The sequence below is a fragment of the Euprymna scolopes genome, chromosome 7 (genome assembly GCF_053919585.1).
Source record: "Euprymna scolopes isolate OS-2025 chromosome 7, ASM5391958v1, whole genome shotgun sequence".
In the NCBI taxonomy this organism is placed as follows: domain Eukaryota; kingdom Metazoa; phylum Mollusca; class Cephalopoda; order Sepiida; family Sepiolidae; genus Euprymna; species Euprymna scolopes.
Genome location: NC_136488.1, coordinates 63,236,466 through 63,254,527, shown reverse-complemented (window position 1 = coordinate 63,254,527; position 18,062 = coordinate 63,236,466). Strand labels below are relative to the sequence as shown.

Below are 18,062 nucleotides of genomic sequence, written 5' to 3'. Positions count from 1 at the left end.
CCTAGCAATAGGGAAAGATAAAATGCAATTTTAACAGTGAAGTATCCATTACAACAATGACGACGATATATAAAAATGTTGTCATGTCTATAAACTTCCCAACTAGTTCACTGCAAAACATTGGGAACATGAAACCGTAGGACACCCAGAATCAGTTGAACCAAGCACAAATAGTTGAGGAGGAGACCGAATGGAATAAATTCATTTTGATTAAATTAAATAATTGCTGTAATGTAGAAAAATTAATGCGATCTGATGTCTATTTGTCTATTAATTTCTTCATTAAAAATTCCCATTAAAAATGTGTAACACTTCATTAAATTTTAAATTCTCTATTTATTTTATTTAAATAATCATACTATAAATTTGTTCCCTTTAATGGGGACATTTCATAATAATAAAATAAGTTTTCTCATTATCTTTAGAAAGTTATGTTTATTTATTATTGTTCATATTTGGAATAATCTTTTAGAAATTGGCTAACAAACTAACCTATCTCTAGCACAGGTCTTTATTTATCCCTCTTTCTCTTAAATACATCTTTATCACTTCTTCTCATGTTTTCCTTAACCGTCCTGTGTTAATTTAGTAGAAATTTTTATGCTGTATACTTTTGTTTTCTAAGAGAAAAGTTTTTAAGAAAAAGAACAAATTACAACGCGAAAAACAGAAATGAGTCTTATATAAAATCTGTAGTGTTGACATAGAGTAGAACTCCGAGATACGGCATTAAAAATGAATAACAAAATATAGTACAGTATATCTAACACATGTATATAATAAAATAACATTATAAAATAACATTATAATAACACTATAAGGCGGGTCAAATACGGTAAACAGTGACAGGAAAAACATTGTATTCCACATCGTAACCTTAAAAAACTATCCTAGGGCCACCGTATCCCGGGGTTCTATTGTAGTCGGCGCCGGAAGGTAAAAACGAAATCAAAATGCTAATTTGGGTTTATTGTATATTCTTTAGTATAATTTAAAATAATGCGTTTCATTGGTTTCAATTGTAAATGCTTAACGTCTTTCCTATTATTGAAATCTCTCCAATGAAAATAAGAAATACTCTTGTTGGTGTTTATTTCTCTTGCAATTGGAAGGTGGTGGTTGAAAAGCCAGCACACGAGAGAGGTATGCACTATGGAACACAAATTGCCTGAGCAGCCCCGTCGATATTTCTGATCTGAGTACCTTAGATGGTTAGTGATAAAATAACCTCTTATCAAAGAGAGAAAGTGGGTGGCTGGATCTGCACAGAACCATATCTTAATCCAACAGAAGCAAGCTAACTCAGAAATGGCCCAGATTTTGTCTGACATATTGTTGATAACTAATCCTCGACTGGTATGAACTCCATGCCCCCTTGAGTCCCGTTGTTAATTCTGAATACTCACGATGTAAATCATTTTTTTTTTTAAACTAATCCATTTGCATATTCAGTGAACTAAACCGGGTGCTACCAGCTCGGGTTGTCTGAAAATACTGGCTTCCTGACCCAAAATGCACCAAACATTGATATTATTGTTTTTTTTCCTTTCCTTTTGTTAAACGCAATCATGTTTGGCAAAGACAAAAACAATTATCCTCCATAAAACAACCAAACCGAGATTAAATGAATAAATATTTTAAAATATAAAACTTAAAATGTAAAACCTTTTTCCAAGATTACTGAATTCTGAATTAATTAACCTGAGAAGGATTGATGTGTCATAAAACTAAACAACCAAAACTAACATAGCAGCTCCATTTTGTTAATGGCACACATGTTAATATATTTAATTTGCAAGATTTTTTGCAACTCTATGTATGTAATAACATGCACTAAAAACATGTAACAACATGTAGTAAAAAGGAAATCTCCTAATGAACTGCCCCCTTAAGTAAACACTTCATCAAATCTCCACACTAAAGTAATGTACTTGCAATAACCCTTATCTCTGATAAGTGGTGACCACTGTGTAAAAAAAAAAAAAAAATTTTTTAGCTAATGTAAGTTAGTATTATTTAATATACATTTATTAATAGTAAAAACACAATGATACACTATTCTCAATAATTAATAGTGATAGTATCATTTGCTGATGGCCATAATAAAGTAAATTAGTTTAAGGAAAATTGTCTAGGCAGAATAAATTTTATGAGCAAAGACAAGGTATGGCATAAGGGTCTACTTCACAAGATTTCCAGCTACGGTATAACTGGAAATGTTTTCTCAATCATTAAATCATTTCTCTCCGATAGGCTCATAAGCGTAGTGGTAGATGGACAAAAATCGGAGGCCTGCAATATAAATGCTGGAGTCCCTCAGGGGTCAATCCTGGGCCCAACTCATTTCCTGATCTACATCAACGACCTCCCTAAACACATACTTAAATTATTTGTTGATATCTATGCTGATGACATGACCATCTACGGCAACACATCAAAGGCTGTAAATGACAAAGTTCTCTCTGATTCTCTCTCCTCTGATCTCGAGCGCGTGGTTCAGTGGGGGAAGATGTGGCTGGTTACCTTTAATGCATCCAAAACCAAACTCCTATCCTTACATCATCAACGCTCTGATCCCCATCTGGCATCAATTGTGATGGATGGCTCTCGTCTGGGTGAGGCCCCATGTTTTGACAAGTTTCTGGGTTTGACCTTTACTCCTGATCTGAAATGGAACACGTACACCAAGTCTGTTGCCAAGGTCGCTGGAAAGATGGTGGGATCCTTCTACCGCTCCAGAAGATATCTCACTACTGATACAATTCTCTATCTATATAAAAGCCAAGTACGTCCAAGGATGGAATACTGTTGCCATATCTAGGCAGGAGCTGCTAAAAACAGCCTATCCTGCCTTGACAGAGTACAAAATAGACTTCGTGGCTTAGTGGGGGATGCCCTTTTCTCTACCCTGCAACCTCTCTCCCACAGAAGAGACGTTGCGAGCCTATCCTTGTTTTATCGTTATTTCCATGGCAGGTGCTCGTCTGAACTCCAATCTCTGGTCCCCCCTCGCCAATCTTTCACGAAAAACACCCGTCTAGCTGAATCCACTGTGAAAAATTTCCCCCTCTCTATATCTGTGCCTAAATCAAAACGTGGATTCCATGAACAAAGCTTCTTTCTTAGAACTGCACGCCTGTGGAACTCTGTTTCGTCTGCCTGCTTCCCACTGAACTACAACTTGGATGTCTTCAAGTTCAACGTTAACAAATTCCTAATGAACCGCCTCCTTAAGTAAACACTTCATCAAATCTCCACACTAACGTAATGTACTTGCAATAACCTTTATCCCTGAGTGGCTTCCGGGCCTTGATAAGTGGTGATCACTGTGTAAAAAAAAAAAAAAAAAAGCAAAGACATTAAATTGAACCACAAAGTTTTCTTCCTAACAACATGCACTAAAAACATGTAACAACATGTAGTAAAAACAAAATGTTTATTCAGAATGAAATATTGATATTTTAGGACAGAAACTGTTTTAGGTCTAACATTAAAAAAATCCAAATCTGACGAGATAAATTTATGCTAGAAAATAAAATTATCTCCTGACACGTGTTTCGTGAATAATTATATTTAAAAAAAAAAAAAACAAAACAAAAAAAAAAACACATATGCTGCTCCCCATTTGAGGGTACCAAATTGATCTAAGGGAAAATTATTCTCAACTCGCATTTAGGTAAAAATGCACTTTCGTATAAATAATTGAATTCATTCAAAAAGGTATCGCTAACAAAAACAAACAACATCTGTTAGAAAATAAGATATATAAAACGTGTACAGTCTGATTCCCTCTTGTGGCAAGTTTAAACATGAAACCAATCTCTCATATCACAAAGTAATGCTTGGGACGATAGCCTTTTAGGACTAAATTGAAGTGTACTTGGACAAAAGCGTTCCTACCAAACGAAACCCTTGAATCGAAATGTGCCTAGAATTAGCCCAGCTGGTAGAAATAAAAAATATCCACACTGAGCACTCATTTCACTCCTGGTTTATAAACTAATTTGTAAAGACTAGGCAAGAAATTACCCCCCCCCTTCTTCCTCCCCTGGTATCTCTAAAAATGAATAAATAAATAAATAAATAAAATAAAATAAATTATAAAGAAAGATTTGTCCATGTCTTTTTGGTAGATTAACTTCAGGACATTTTCATGTTAAGAGAGTAGAAAAATGTCAAAATGAAGTGAAAAATCTGTTACAGAGGCACAAGGGCTAGTCGGCAGGGTTAGAATTTGATTTAAGCAAGCGATTTCCGCATAAGGATTCGCATTGTTACCCCCCCCCCCTCCTTCCCCAACTAGTCGTGCTATGACTCTATGGCTGTACTTGGTGACATCGGACAAGAAATACCCTTGTTTATATTTGTTGATTCCAGTTGTCTGCAAGCCCACTTCCTGTGATGAAGATTCCGAGAGAAGACTATGCCATTGATGAGGCGCGAGAACCATCTTGGAGTCAAATCAGATCTATGGCTTTTTCTATTCATGTTTTCACTCTTTATATTAGTCACGTTTTCTTAGTTTTTATTTATGTTTTTTCTGTCCGTTACTAAAAGCCTTTGTAATTGGTATCATGTAGAAATTAAGTTCTGTTGCCTCTGCCAAGGAGGTTATGGTTTCGGTCAAGTTTGTTTGTCACTATGTTTATTATTAGTACAGCCTAGCCTCCACATCACTTGACCAATCGTTATCAAACTTGGTCAAAATGTCGGTTGTGGTCTAACTTAGAACTGATTTAATTTGGAATATCTAAATGAAGATCACAGAAAAGGCGAAAAATTACACTTTGGTCCTGTTCACTATAGTGATTTACTGCTTGGTCCATATTATAGCCAATGAAGTAATGCATCTTAATCTTGATAAGTTTAAGATCAACATTTTTGACAGAATTTCAAATTATTTTTTCCAAATTTGATGTATAAACCTCATGCTTCTTGTTAACAATAACCACCAACATTTCAGCCTAATCAGATATTTTCCATAACTTCATGAATATATTTCATACAATATGAAGGAGTTAGGTCCAAATAAGACTCTCATCCTTACATTGTCAGATGAAGGTATGCAATCTCCCAACTGACTTATGTTCTCGTTTGCTACACCATTTCTTTATCATGTCTATAATCTATACTGATGTCCATTTCTATCACTTGCGCATCATATCATCTAATCAAAGTTACATAACTAAATTAGATTAGAATTATTAACACCGGAAAATCTATTCATTCAAGGGGCACAAGTGGTTAATAGTTCCAGAAGACATTTTTTACATATATAAGTTTAAAAGGCAAGGTTAGAAAAAATAGCTGAGAATAGACCCATTAGCATTCACTGCTCAGACAACCGGCAATAAACCAAACTCTATTACAAAGGAGGAGGTAATGCTTTGGGGGGGGGGGGCTTTCCAAGACAAACCGAATTATACAACATTCAAAGAAAAAGGATTGCCATCCGAGTAAACTAGACTCTAGAATCATTTTTATACTCCCTTTCACTAAACAAATGGTTAAATTTATTAAAATTTAATTATCATTAACTTCTAATTTAAAAAAAAAATTTTTTTTATTAAATTGAATTATGTATTATTTGTATTGAAAGAGGAGAATGTTTCTGAATTTTTGAGATGAGGATTGAAAATTCGTATTTGGATTATTTGAACTACTGTTCTCATATTGAATGTTATTCTTACGTTTCGACCAAGGTAACCCCCAACTTTCTCCAGGTGTATCTTGTCAAACACAGGAATCTATCTGTCAAACTCTGGAATCTACACAGAATTTGGAATGGAACCGTTTATTTAATCCATTGGGGTAGCATACGCTCGTTCCATTAGCCATGGCGGGGTAAAAACCTCAAGTAATTTGCAAAGTACTTGGTAAAATTCATTTGTAAAGTTACTCTTCTATAGGTTGAAGGTTCAATCCTGCGTGCAGGTGACACTCAGAATACAATTGCGAATTACTTATACTCAGTCATGACTGACAGAACGAGAGCCTACTGCCCTTGTGGATTAAATAAAGGATTCTGTTCGGAATTCCTTGCAGAGTCCTCAGGTTTAACAGAAAGATTCCCGAGTTTGACAAGATACACCTGAAGGTCTGAGGTTATATCAACCGAAAATAACACTCAGAATGAGAAGAGTAGTTTGAAAATAAGATTTGTTTTTGAAGTGATTTAAAACTGTTGAAAGACTTAAGATATTTAAATTGATTTTAATTTATTTAAACACTTATTTGAATAAATAAATCTGTTCCCATGCTAAGAATAAGAGTCTAAATAATTCAAATTATCACTCCTTATCTGAAATAATTCTAAAACGAATCCGTTTGAAAAAACAAAAAAACAAAAACAAAACTGAATGGATAAATAGATGAAATTGGATTCATAACATTTTTAATTGTTACAAGATGTGTTCTCAGTATTGTATTGAGTTTCTCAGCATCATGGACTTTCTGCCAGATTACTCCGCTTGAGTTCGTGGAAAACCAGTTCTTATCTAGTTGATGATTCGCCCCAGTTCCTGCAAATGATCAATTTTTATTTGTTTTGTTTTTTTTTGTTGGCAGTTTTCGTTTTTTATGATATTAATAGACACAACCATTCAAAATATTTCTTGAAATGAATAAATGCGAAAATTGCAAATTTAATGCAAATCTGAAATATTTTAATGCCCACGTAGATGTTATACATCTATATTATGCTCCTTAAAACACTGAAATTATCCAAAGAAACTGAAATTCGGGAAATATTTGATGTTTGAATTTTCACAAAAGACTTTCAACCCGTCCTTGTCCCCCTTTTCATAAAACTAAATTAAATTAAATATATCACATTATGCACACTTATGACAGTGGTTGTGTTTTAAAATTCATAATGATAAGTTAATAAGTTTAGGAACTAACCATATACATACAATTATATAAACATAAATACATACCTTTACACTTGCAGATTGAGTTCTCGGTACGTCTTTGAATGGATGATCAAATTACTGTATAATGTCCAATATACATATCGTAAGTTTTTTTTTTCTTTTGAAAAACACTTCATTGTATTTCAAGTTAATTCAACTTTACATAATACATCCACTATACTTTTTTTTTTATATATATACTACCTATGTTAAATGAGTTGTAAGGTTAACTAATTTGCATATTGGTTTTGAAGAAGGACATTTTATTACTTAACTATTATTTGTTATTGTTTTTTTTTAATTTGACGATTATTTTAACTTTCTTTACTGGGGGAGGGATTATCGCTTATGAAATTTCAAAGCCTATCGAGAATAAGGGTTAATGAGTGGCTGGTGAGACAACACCGTATGGATCAGTAATGGTGGAACCTGGGTGAGGCTTGATTATTTAAGAGGACAGCTCAACAATTTTTTTTTTCTTACATAGGAATCACCACTTATCAAGGCCCAGAGGCTACTCGAGGATAAAGGTTACAGAGCTTACAGTATCAGAATCATAGTAATCGTTAGTAGTGGATATTCAGTAAATTTGTTAACATGAGTGGAACGGCTCATCAAGAACCTGTTTGTAGTGGACTTGAAGACGGCCATATTGTAGTCAGCTGGAAAGCAGGCAAACAGAAATCAGTTCCACAGGCGTGTCATTCTAAGGAAGAAACTTTGTTCATGGATTACTTTAGATTTGGAAACAGTTATGTTATAGTCAGCTAGGAAGTGCGCCCATGGTATTGTATTCCACAGATCGGTAGTTATTGAAAAGAAACTCTGCACATGGAGTTTAAGATAACAACTAATTTTGTTTTTTAATAAATGTTTTAATGCTTTATTTTCTGGACAAATGTTTAGCATTTAAGTTAAAATGTTCCTTTAAAGGGACGGAGTTGATTTTTCAACAAGTTACAATTTAGAAATAGATTGCAAATGAAAAAATAAAGACTCCTCCTTACACACCATCACAAAAGCAAACGGATTTCTTGTTTCTTTTACTTTCTTTATGGTCACATTTCTAATAAGATAAATAAATTTGTATACAAATTACAAAAATGTTAATGTTCATTTATATGAATAAATGAGGAAGATTTTATTCCTTACTTACAAAGTTATGAATGAAATGTTTATTATTTTAAATTTATGTTAGCAACTTTACAAAGCAACAGTAAATCAGCTAAGCTTGTTGAAATTAAATTATTTTGCCTAGGGGCCAAGACGGAAGGTTTCGAACTTGGCTTGCTGATCCCACAATCTGCACCAATATCCATTACACCATTTGCGCCGACCTCCACCTTGTAATTAGTAAAACTAGCAAATATATGCTTCTTCTGATCACACATTTTTTGCTAGCCTGAAAAGATGGTATCATGACAAATGAATATATGCTATACTACCCCATCCCCCAAAGGAGGAGGTAATTCATGGGAAGGTAGTCTTGACTCTCCTCCAATTGACCTTTGAAAGATAGTATATTAGTCTGAAATAGTAAATTTAATTTAGTATTAGAAGATAGTACGTTTCTGAATACTTAGATGAAAGTTGATTGTGTGTGTTATTTGTGTTTTTTGGACTACTGTTATCATCTTGAGTGTTATTTTCAATATGTTTCAATCGACGTAACTTCCCACCTTATTCAGGTGTATCTTGTCGAACCGGACGCAAAAATTTAATGAAGCCCTTTATTTAATCAACAGAGTTAGCATGGTCTCCTTCTGTCAGCCATGACTGGGTAAAAGTCCTAAGTAATTCGCAAAGTACATCACAAAATTCAGTTGCAAGTTATCAACTTCTCGATGTTGAAGGTTCTATCCTCAATGCAGGCGACACTCTAAATGCAATTGCAAATTCCAAACTAACCTATCTCTACTAAGGTCTTTATTTATCTTTCCTTTCTCTCAAGTCCATTTTTATCACCTCCTCCCATGTTTTCTTGGCCTCTATCTTTGAACTGAACCTGCTACTTAGATTATTTTACCTCTACTAACCCAAGAATGCTCATTCATTCTTTCAATGTGATCATACCATCGAAGTCTTCTGTTTTGTACACATCTTTGTGTACTGTCAAACTAAAAATGCAGTTGAGTTATTATCCTAATGCATGGGAATCCTATGTATGCTCACACCGTTTGCTGTAGAGCTATGGCACTTGCTATGGTAATCCCACCATGGAAAGGGGGTGATTTTTATTCGTTACATCACTCCCTCACACCAACAAAGGTAGGGATCCATGTAGTCATTTATAATGGAGAACCCTAATTATTGTTCATAAAGATTCTCACTACTGCCCCCTCATGTTCATTTGAGGGGGTTGCTTTGGTTTGAAGCTACCTCTTTACATTTACACCCTTTTTCATAATCTTTCATACTTTCATAAATCAGAGTACATCTTTTGAAGGCCCATTTTTTACTCAACGATGGGTACTTCTGCTAGTATATATATATATATGTATATATATATATGTATATATATATATATATATATATATATATATATATATATGTGTGTGTGTCTGTCTGTGTACATTTCCCTACACAATAACTCTGTCAATTTTCAGTCTACAGACTCGAAATTTTGATATACAGAGTACTGAAATTTTGGAAAATCTTTGTGTCCTTTTTCGGCCAGAAATTTAGCTATTAAGGAGTCAAAGTTCAACGATTTGACCTTTGAGAACTCTACCAAACTCCTCCACCAATTTTGGGTATAAACACTTGAAATTTTAGATATAGGTTACTTGGACATGGATCTAACTTAATAACTTGATTTGAGCCCAAAACAACAAATGTTAAAGGGTCATAATAGGTGTCTAAGTTAAAAAAGAATTTTACCTTTGCGGTCTCTATCAAATTACTCGGACAATTTCTGGTGTAAACATTTGAAATTTTACATAAAGGGTATTCAGAGATAGGGCAAGCTTTTTAATCGGTTTGGGTCGAAAATTTGAGCTACCAATATATAAATGTATGCATGTATGTTTGCATGTCTGCGTAAAACTTTTGACAGAGGCGACGGATTTTACCAAGATTAGTATCGTTTTGGAGATCGACCCTTCAGACAACAAATACCGAAAAATTGACTAAAAACATTAATTTCTTCACCCTCAACTGGGCACTTTTCTATGGGAAAAGGTTACTTTTTTCACCGATATTTTCGAAAGTCAACCCCTCTTTTCTATTATCTAGCCTTAATTTAAACCTACGTCACTTCCGGTTTGGTGGTGGTCGTAACAGCAAAGACATAACTTTTTTTTCCCCGTTCTTTTCCTCCTTCGCGGTACAGGTTCGAGCCTGCCTTCCTACTACCAGTTTTCTTTTTCTTGCTTAACATGCACCTCCAAACACCTGGGCAACGCCGGGCTGAAATGCTAGTATATATCGATATATCTATAAAAGTGAAAATGTCTGTCTGTTTGTCTGTCTGTGTACACTTTCCTACAAAATAACTCTGTCAATATTCGGTCTACAGACTCGAAATTTGACATAAGGGGTATTGAGATTTGGGAAAAATTTTTAATCGGTTTTTGGCTAGAAATTTGGCTGTCAAGGGGTCAAAGTTCAACGATTTGACCATTTTTGATCCTAAACACTCGAAGTTTTAGATATAGGTTCTTTGGACATGGATCTAACTTTATAATTTGATTAGAGCCCAAAACAATAAATGTTAAGGGGTCATAATTGGGGTCAAAGTTTTTAAAAAATTGATCACTGCGGTCTCTACCAAATTACTCAGCAAATTTTTTCTCTAAACATTTGAAATTTTACAGAAAGTGTAATCAGACAAAGGGAAAGTTTTTGATTGTTTTTTTGTTTTTTTTTTGCTAAAAATTTGCCTTCCAAAGGGTACAAAATTCAAAAGATTCGACCTTTGCGGTCTCTAGCAAACTATTAAGCTAATTTTGGGTCTAAGCATTTGAAATTTTACAGATATGCATCAAGCTTTTTAATAAGTTTTTGGGCGAAAATTTGACTGGCAAGAGGTCAAAGTTTACAGAGTTGACCTTTGTAGACTCTACCAAACTCCTTCGCCAATTTTGGGTGTAAACACTTGAAATTTTAGATGTAGGTTACTTGGACATGGGTTAAACATTTTAATTTGATTTGAGCCCCCAAAAATATATGTTAAAAGGTGAAAATTGGGGTCAAATTAAAAAAAAAAAATTGATGTCTACCAACTTTTGTCTATGGAAGCCTATTTATATAGAAAGGTATTACCGTAAATATTCACACTTTTTAATATATACGTATGCACATAAAGTTATGGATAGTACATAGGACCCGATCAAAGCCAGGTGGAACTGCTAGTATATATATATATATATATATATATATATATATATATATATATATATATATATATATAAAGCTGAATGTCTGTGTGTGTTTGGTCACGAATAGGCTCTTATATGGTTGACTATTTTAAAAAAATGATTACATATAATGATAGAAGATGTATCGAGAGACAGGAATGGGTATGTTTGATCTGTCAGAATGGTGATTCATTAAAATTGTGGGGTCTGCGTTCGCGCCTGGTCCACAAAGTATGGAAATAAAAAATTTACAAATTAAAAGCAAACGTTTAAAAGTGTTTTTGATATAGATGTACATAAGAATACTTTGATAAGTATGTTTTAACTTAAATAGGGATGATATAATAAAATTGTTGGGTCTGCGTTCGCGCCTGGCCTCCATAGAATGGAAATAGGCACAAACTTTAATAAAGACTTTTCATATCTATCTGCGTAAGTATACTTTGATAATTATGATTCAGTTTGAAGAAATATGATATAATAAAATTATGGGGTGTTTGTTCGCACCTGACCTCCATAGAATAGAAATATGTCACAAAATTTAACAAGGTTTTTTAATATAGATCCACAGAATATTGTGATAAGTGTTTCAGTGTGAACAGGTATGGTATAATAAATTATGGGATTTATCTATTTTATTTTTACTTTCATCATATTTTGCTTTGGTTTTGATACCCCAAATTTACAACTCTTCCTTTTCATAACCTATCATACTTTCATAAATCAGAGTCCATTTTCTGTAGGCTGTTTTTGAACCCAGTCAACAACGGGTACTTTTGCTAGTATATATATAAAGTCAAATCGTCTGTGTGTGTCCACATTTCCCTACCAAACTACTTTGTCAATTTTCAGTCTACAGACTCGAGATTTGACATAAGGGGTATTGAGATTTGGAAAAATCTTTTTAATTGGTTTTCGGCCAGAAATTTAGTTGTCAAGGGTTCAAAGTTCAATGTTTTGACCATTAAAAACTCTACCAAACTCCTTCACCAATTTTGGGCCTAAACACTTGAAATCGTAGATGTAGGTTCCTTGGATATGAATCAAACTTTTTAACTTGATTTGAGCCCAAAACAATAAATGGTAAGGGGTCAGAGTTAAAAAAAAATAAAAAAATTAAATTGACCTCTCAGCCAATTTTTGGTCTAAACATTTGAAATTTTACATAGCGTATTCAGACATAGGGCAAGATTTTTACTCGGTTTTTGGCCGATAATTTAGCTACCAAGGGGTCAAAGTTCAAAAGATTTTACCTTTGTGGTCTCTAGCAAACTATTCAGCAAATTTTAAATTTTACATAAAGGGTATTCAAACATGCAGCAAGCTTTTTAATCAGTTTTAGGGCAAAAATTTGGCTGTCAAGAGGTCAAAGTTGGAAGAGTTGACCTTTGCAGACTCTACCAAACTACTTCGCCAATTTTGGGTCTAAACACTTGAAATTTTAGATGTAAGTTACCTGGACATGAGTCAAACTTTTCAATATATATACACACACACACACACACACACACACACACAAAGTTATTAACAGTACTTAGGGCCCGAGCAAAGCTGGGCTGAACTACTTTATATATATATATATATATATATATATATATATATATATATATATAATGCAATTATATATGCCATGAAGACAGAATCTAGTGAAAGACAAACAAGAAAAATACGAATTAAATACGTTGGGATTAAAAAAAAAAAACAAAATAAAACATATGATAGATTGAATCATTGTCTTTATTTTTTTGCGCATTCAATTTTTATTCAGTTTTGTCTTTTGCTGCATATATAAGATAAACAACTTTTTGTAGAAAAATTTACCATTCTGCCCAGTTATTAAAGTAAGTTTATTAAATAAGATATTTACATATTGCATTTTCAGATGCTGCAAGCAATAAATGAAAGTGATATTTTGAATGCAAATTTGGTGTATCATCGAATAATTGCAATGAAACCATGATTACAACAGAATTCCATATGTAAATATTTTTTAATAAATATAACTGTCTAAGAGAACCTAGACGTGTATTTTTTTTCAAAGTATTTGATGCAAATAAGAATAACCAAACTGAAAAACCAAAGAAATAACAACAAATGTCGTTTGCTGTTCTACAAATCCTATTCGTACATCTTTGCCAATACCAACTGATTTGGGATTGGCTTCCTCTGAAACAATGGATGTTCTAAAGAAAGCAACATTTAAGGCTTTATTTTCATTGGCACTCGTAGACTTAAGTGCAGTTCTTCAGCTACCATTGTTTATCTTGGATGATTGATCGAGGGTGATCTGAGAGTCAGCTAAAACTCCATACAAGCAATAGACACTTGATGGGTTTATTTAAGTTAAATTTCAGGGTAGCAACATGCATGTCTGCTGAAGAAGTCATTTGAAACGAAGAATTTGTTTCTCTTGGCAACATTTCGGTTTTCTGATTTCCAATTTATCCCATATTAAAAATTTGCAAAGCTGATATGTCTATTTAGTTAGGGGGCTCTTCTTCACAATTTCAACTAAACCTTTGTTAATGAATTCATTTTTGAATTCATTTCATACAATTTCAAAAGAAATGATATTTCAACATTCGGCAGTTTTTAACAAGTACGAGAAATATTTTGTCTATTTGTTTTTAGTTACTCGCAGACACACCTTGCATTAACCGAATGGAGACCCCTGTGTATGTCTATATCTAAAACCCTAGATCACCATTTAAAAAGAACTCTATACTCTTTATTTTTCAAATTATAAATAAAATAGAAAACGTTTTCTTTATAATCGTAAAACTCCCAAGCACATAATTTAATACCATTGTTGTATTGTAAAATTTTACTTGGAAATTAGTCTGATCTTGGTATAGAGCTTTATTTTCAATTACATTTCTGGGAAGACAGAAAGGGAGACCATAAATATAGTACATATGAAAATGTTTTCTTTTATATTAATTCATATTTTTGTAATTTCAAATCTAAACAAAGGGAACCTATAGTTGTTCGCCTATATCGGACTCTCTTCATACTCTGTTTATCCAGAAATAAAATGCCTCATGCACAATAGGGGTTTCTTTGATAAAGAAAGTTTTTTTCTCAATTTACTAATCAAAGAAAAAAGAAAATATTTTTCTCATTTGACCACGATGTGTATATATCGGCTAAATTACCGATTGAGGTCTAATATCAAAAATAAAAAAAAGCAAAAGTGAAAATAAAATCAAAAATTAAAATATTGTAGAAAATCGCACAGGACACCATTTCTGGGGAACAGACATGAACAAAGGTTGAAGATAATCTGACATAGAGGAGCAAATATAGATTCCCTTTGTTTGAATTTAAAACCGACGGTACCAATGTTGTTCTGATTTTATGTAACATACATATGAATAAATATTACATTTTTATTTTTGAAATTTTTTAGTTAATCATTCTTCTGTAGTTCTCTCTTAGTAACCTTATATACATACATAAATCTCTCTCTCATATATATATATATATATATATATATATATATGATGGACTGTCCCGTTGATTTCCACCACAACAACTAAGTCGCTTGGAAATCCGCACAAATTATTTGTTTATAGTGGTGAAGGCTTTGTGTAGAACCATCCACACTTTTTGGTATTACTGGTAACCTTTGTTGGTGCAGACGACTGCCACGGGACAGAGCATACAGTAGACGGCAGGTTTTTACATCAAAGTTTCCTTCTTCTTGATACATGTCTTAACGAAGACTGGGAGTGCATCTCTCGCAGTGAATTAATGCACCCCAGATACCAACCTGGAAATTTCTACGACTGTGCGGTACATACACGTGTGTGTGCGTACGTGTGACCAACAACAAAGCCACTATCAGGATGATTTGTGCCATAATTTAGTGGTGTAACACATTTTGTAATCACCTATCATCAAAACAAAATACACTTAGCTCGAAAACTTGATTGCAGTTTCATAGTATCACCGACTGGGAACAATCAGAAAGTAGAATGCACGGACACATATAAATATTTTATTCTTCCAATTTTACTTTTCAATTGATGCCAGTAAGAGACACTTTAGATGATCGGTGATACTGGTAAACTGCAATAACGTTTTAAAGCCAAGTGCATTTTCTTATTATATGCTAGTATGACTCGTGTCCTGGCATTGCCTGGAACAATTATAGAATCCCAGAAACTCTTGTACCCCCTCTCCTCCAAACCTCTGTTAAAACTGATGAAGAACCCACAGGTAAACTGGTACCAGAAGTTTTGCTCATGAAATATATGGTTAATTTAAAAAAATCACAAGTGGCGTCTTATTACTCCTCTCTTACCTGCTTCCTAAACTCGTAAAAGGGAGAGAATAATGAAACTTTGAAATGGTATTTTCATGACTAAACACACAAATTGAATGAAAAGAATCTTCACAATATTCTGTTCTCCTTTTGTATTAACGGAAATAGTTTGCTATGAATGGTGGTTCCATGGATCTGTGCAGTGTACTTGTTCTTTCTACCTTGGAACACACAATTTTACTCAAATGAGCGATGGTGCAACAGAAAAGAAAAATACCAATTCAACTATTTTATTTTACTTATGTCATTAAATTGTATCTGTAGGCATTGGAGTGAGAATATTCTTCATTTGGCCCAGAAAGAGGAAAAGGATTGATGGAGAGGGAGTTGGGCCTGAATCTTCTTGGTCTTATCTCTATGTTGAGGAATTTTGGATCAGTGTTTCCTGACCTATTTATCATGATTACCTTGTTTTATCTCTATCTCTTTCTTTCTTACTCTATCTTGCTCTCCCGTTCTCTCTCTCTCTCTCTCTATATATATATATATATATATATATATATATATATATATATATATACTAGCATGGGTGCCCAGCGTTGCCCGAGTGTTTGGAGGTGTGTGTTGAGCAAAAAAAAAAAAAAAAAAAGTGGTAGTAGGAAGGCAGGCTGGAACCCGTACCGCGAAAGAGGAAAAGAATGTGAAAAAAACGTGATATCTTTGCTGTTACAACCACTGCCAAACCGGAAGTGACGTATGTTTTAATTAAGGCTAGACAATCGAAAAGAGGGGATGACTTTCGAAAATATCGGTGAAAAAAGTGACCACTCCCTATAGAAAAGTGCCCAGTTGAGGGTAAAGAAATTAATGTTTTCAGCCAATCTTTTGGTATTTGTCGTCTGAAAGGTCGAGCTTCAAAATGATACTGATCTTGTGAAAATTCGTTACCTCTGTCGAAAGTTTTAGGCAGACATGCAAACATGCATGCATACATTTATATATTGGTAGCTCAAATTTTCGACCCAAACCGATTAAAAAGCTTGCCCTTTCTCTGAATACCCTTTATGTAAAATTTCAAATGTTTAGACCAGAAATTGTCTGAGTAATTTGGTAGAGACCGCAGAGGTCAAATTTTTTAAAAACTAACCCCCTATTATGACCCCTTTAACATTTATTGTTTTGGGCTCAAATCAAGTTATTAAGTTAGATCCATGTCCAAGTAACCTATATCTAAAATTTCAAGTGTTTATACCCAAAATTGGTGGAGGAATTTGGTAGAGTTCTCAAAGGTCAAATCGTTGAACTTTGACTCCTTAGCAACCAAATTTCTGGCTGAAAATGGATTACAAAGATTTTCTCAAATCTCAGTATCCTGTATATCAAATTTCGATTCTGTAGACTGAAAATTGACAGAGTTATTGTGTAGGGAAATGTACACACACAGACACTTTCACCTTTATAGATATACTAGCAGTTTCGCCCGGCTTTGCTCGGGCCCTATTTACTGTTCATGAGGTTATGTGCATACGTATATATTTAAAATTGTGAATATGTAAAGTAATGCCTTTCTCTATAATAGTCTTCCTTAATTACCATAGAGAAAAGTCAGAAAGACATTTTAACTTTTATAGATATATAGATAGATCGATTGGATGCAATATATAGCAATGATTTAGAAAGCATTAAAAAAAAAAAAGACTCAGGCGCCACCACCACCAAGAATCGAAACCAAAACATTCAGCTCACGATTTATTTTGCCTCTGCCGTCAATATCTGGGCTATGAAAACATGATTACTGCAAGGCTAAAAATTAAAACATGAACCAATAGCTACTACGTTATGCATTCGTAATGCCGGCGTTCAACTTTCGATTGCCAAATTTCATTTTTTTTTTTTAATTCTCACACTTTTGCACCGATTTTTCTGAGCTAAACCCAAATATAAAGTTTTGCATGGATTCAAATACCTTATATATGAAGTTTCATTTCTGTAGACCAAAAACTCTAGGAGGAGTTTGGTAGGCAAAATATGTTAAACAAAAATACATACGTATACATAAATATATATGAAAACAATTTTGTGTTTATTATAAAGTTTTTACGCAAATATTATGCAAGTATAAATCATGTAGAATACTTGTATGAATATAATTACACGTAATAGTTAACTAAAGATGATTATCCCATTAGAAAACCGAAGCACCTAATAGAGAATTAATTAAAGCGGATGTTTAAAAGAATATGCAAATTAGCTAGATCTTTTGCTAGTGAATGCAATTCCATAACCCATATATAAGAAAATTGTATTTTCTTTTCAAATAAGTAGAAAATAGGGGTTTTAATATGAATATCAATACACACAAAAGAAAAACGAAGTTATAGGAGTATAGATATGATCTTGATCTCAACTTGGCCCTTTCTCACTTTATCACTCTCTTATGTTTCTCTCTCTCTTTCTTTCTCGTCCCTCTTTTTCTTTCTCGTCCCCCTCTCTCTTTCTCGTACCCCCTCTCTCTTTCTCGTC

At 33.5% G+C, this 18,062-nt stretch overlaps 1 protein-coding gene across 6 annotated transcripts in view; it reads left to right on the top strand.

Moving 5' to 3' along the window:
• The window catches only part of LOC145279766 (regulator of G-protein signaling 17-like), a 644,014-nt gene that overhangs the window by 121,829 nt on the left and 504,123 nt on the right, over positions 1–18,062 (top strand). Inside the window, exon 2 of one of the 6 annotated variants that reach the window (XM_080131077.1) lies at positions 6,953–7,017. The exons of the other annotated variants lie outside the window; for them this stretch is intronic. The gene's annotated coding sequence lies outside the window, so the exon portion shown is untranslated. The remainder of the gene's footprint in view (positions 1–6,952; positions 7,018–18,062) is intronic. 6 annotated transcript variants of the gene reach the window in all.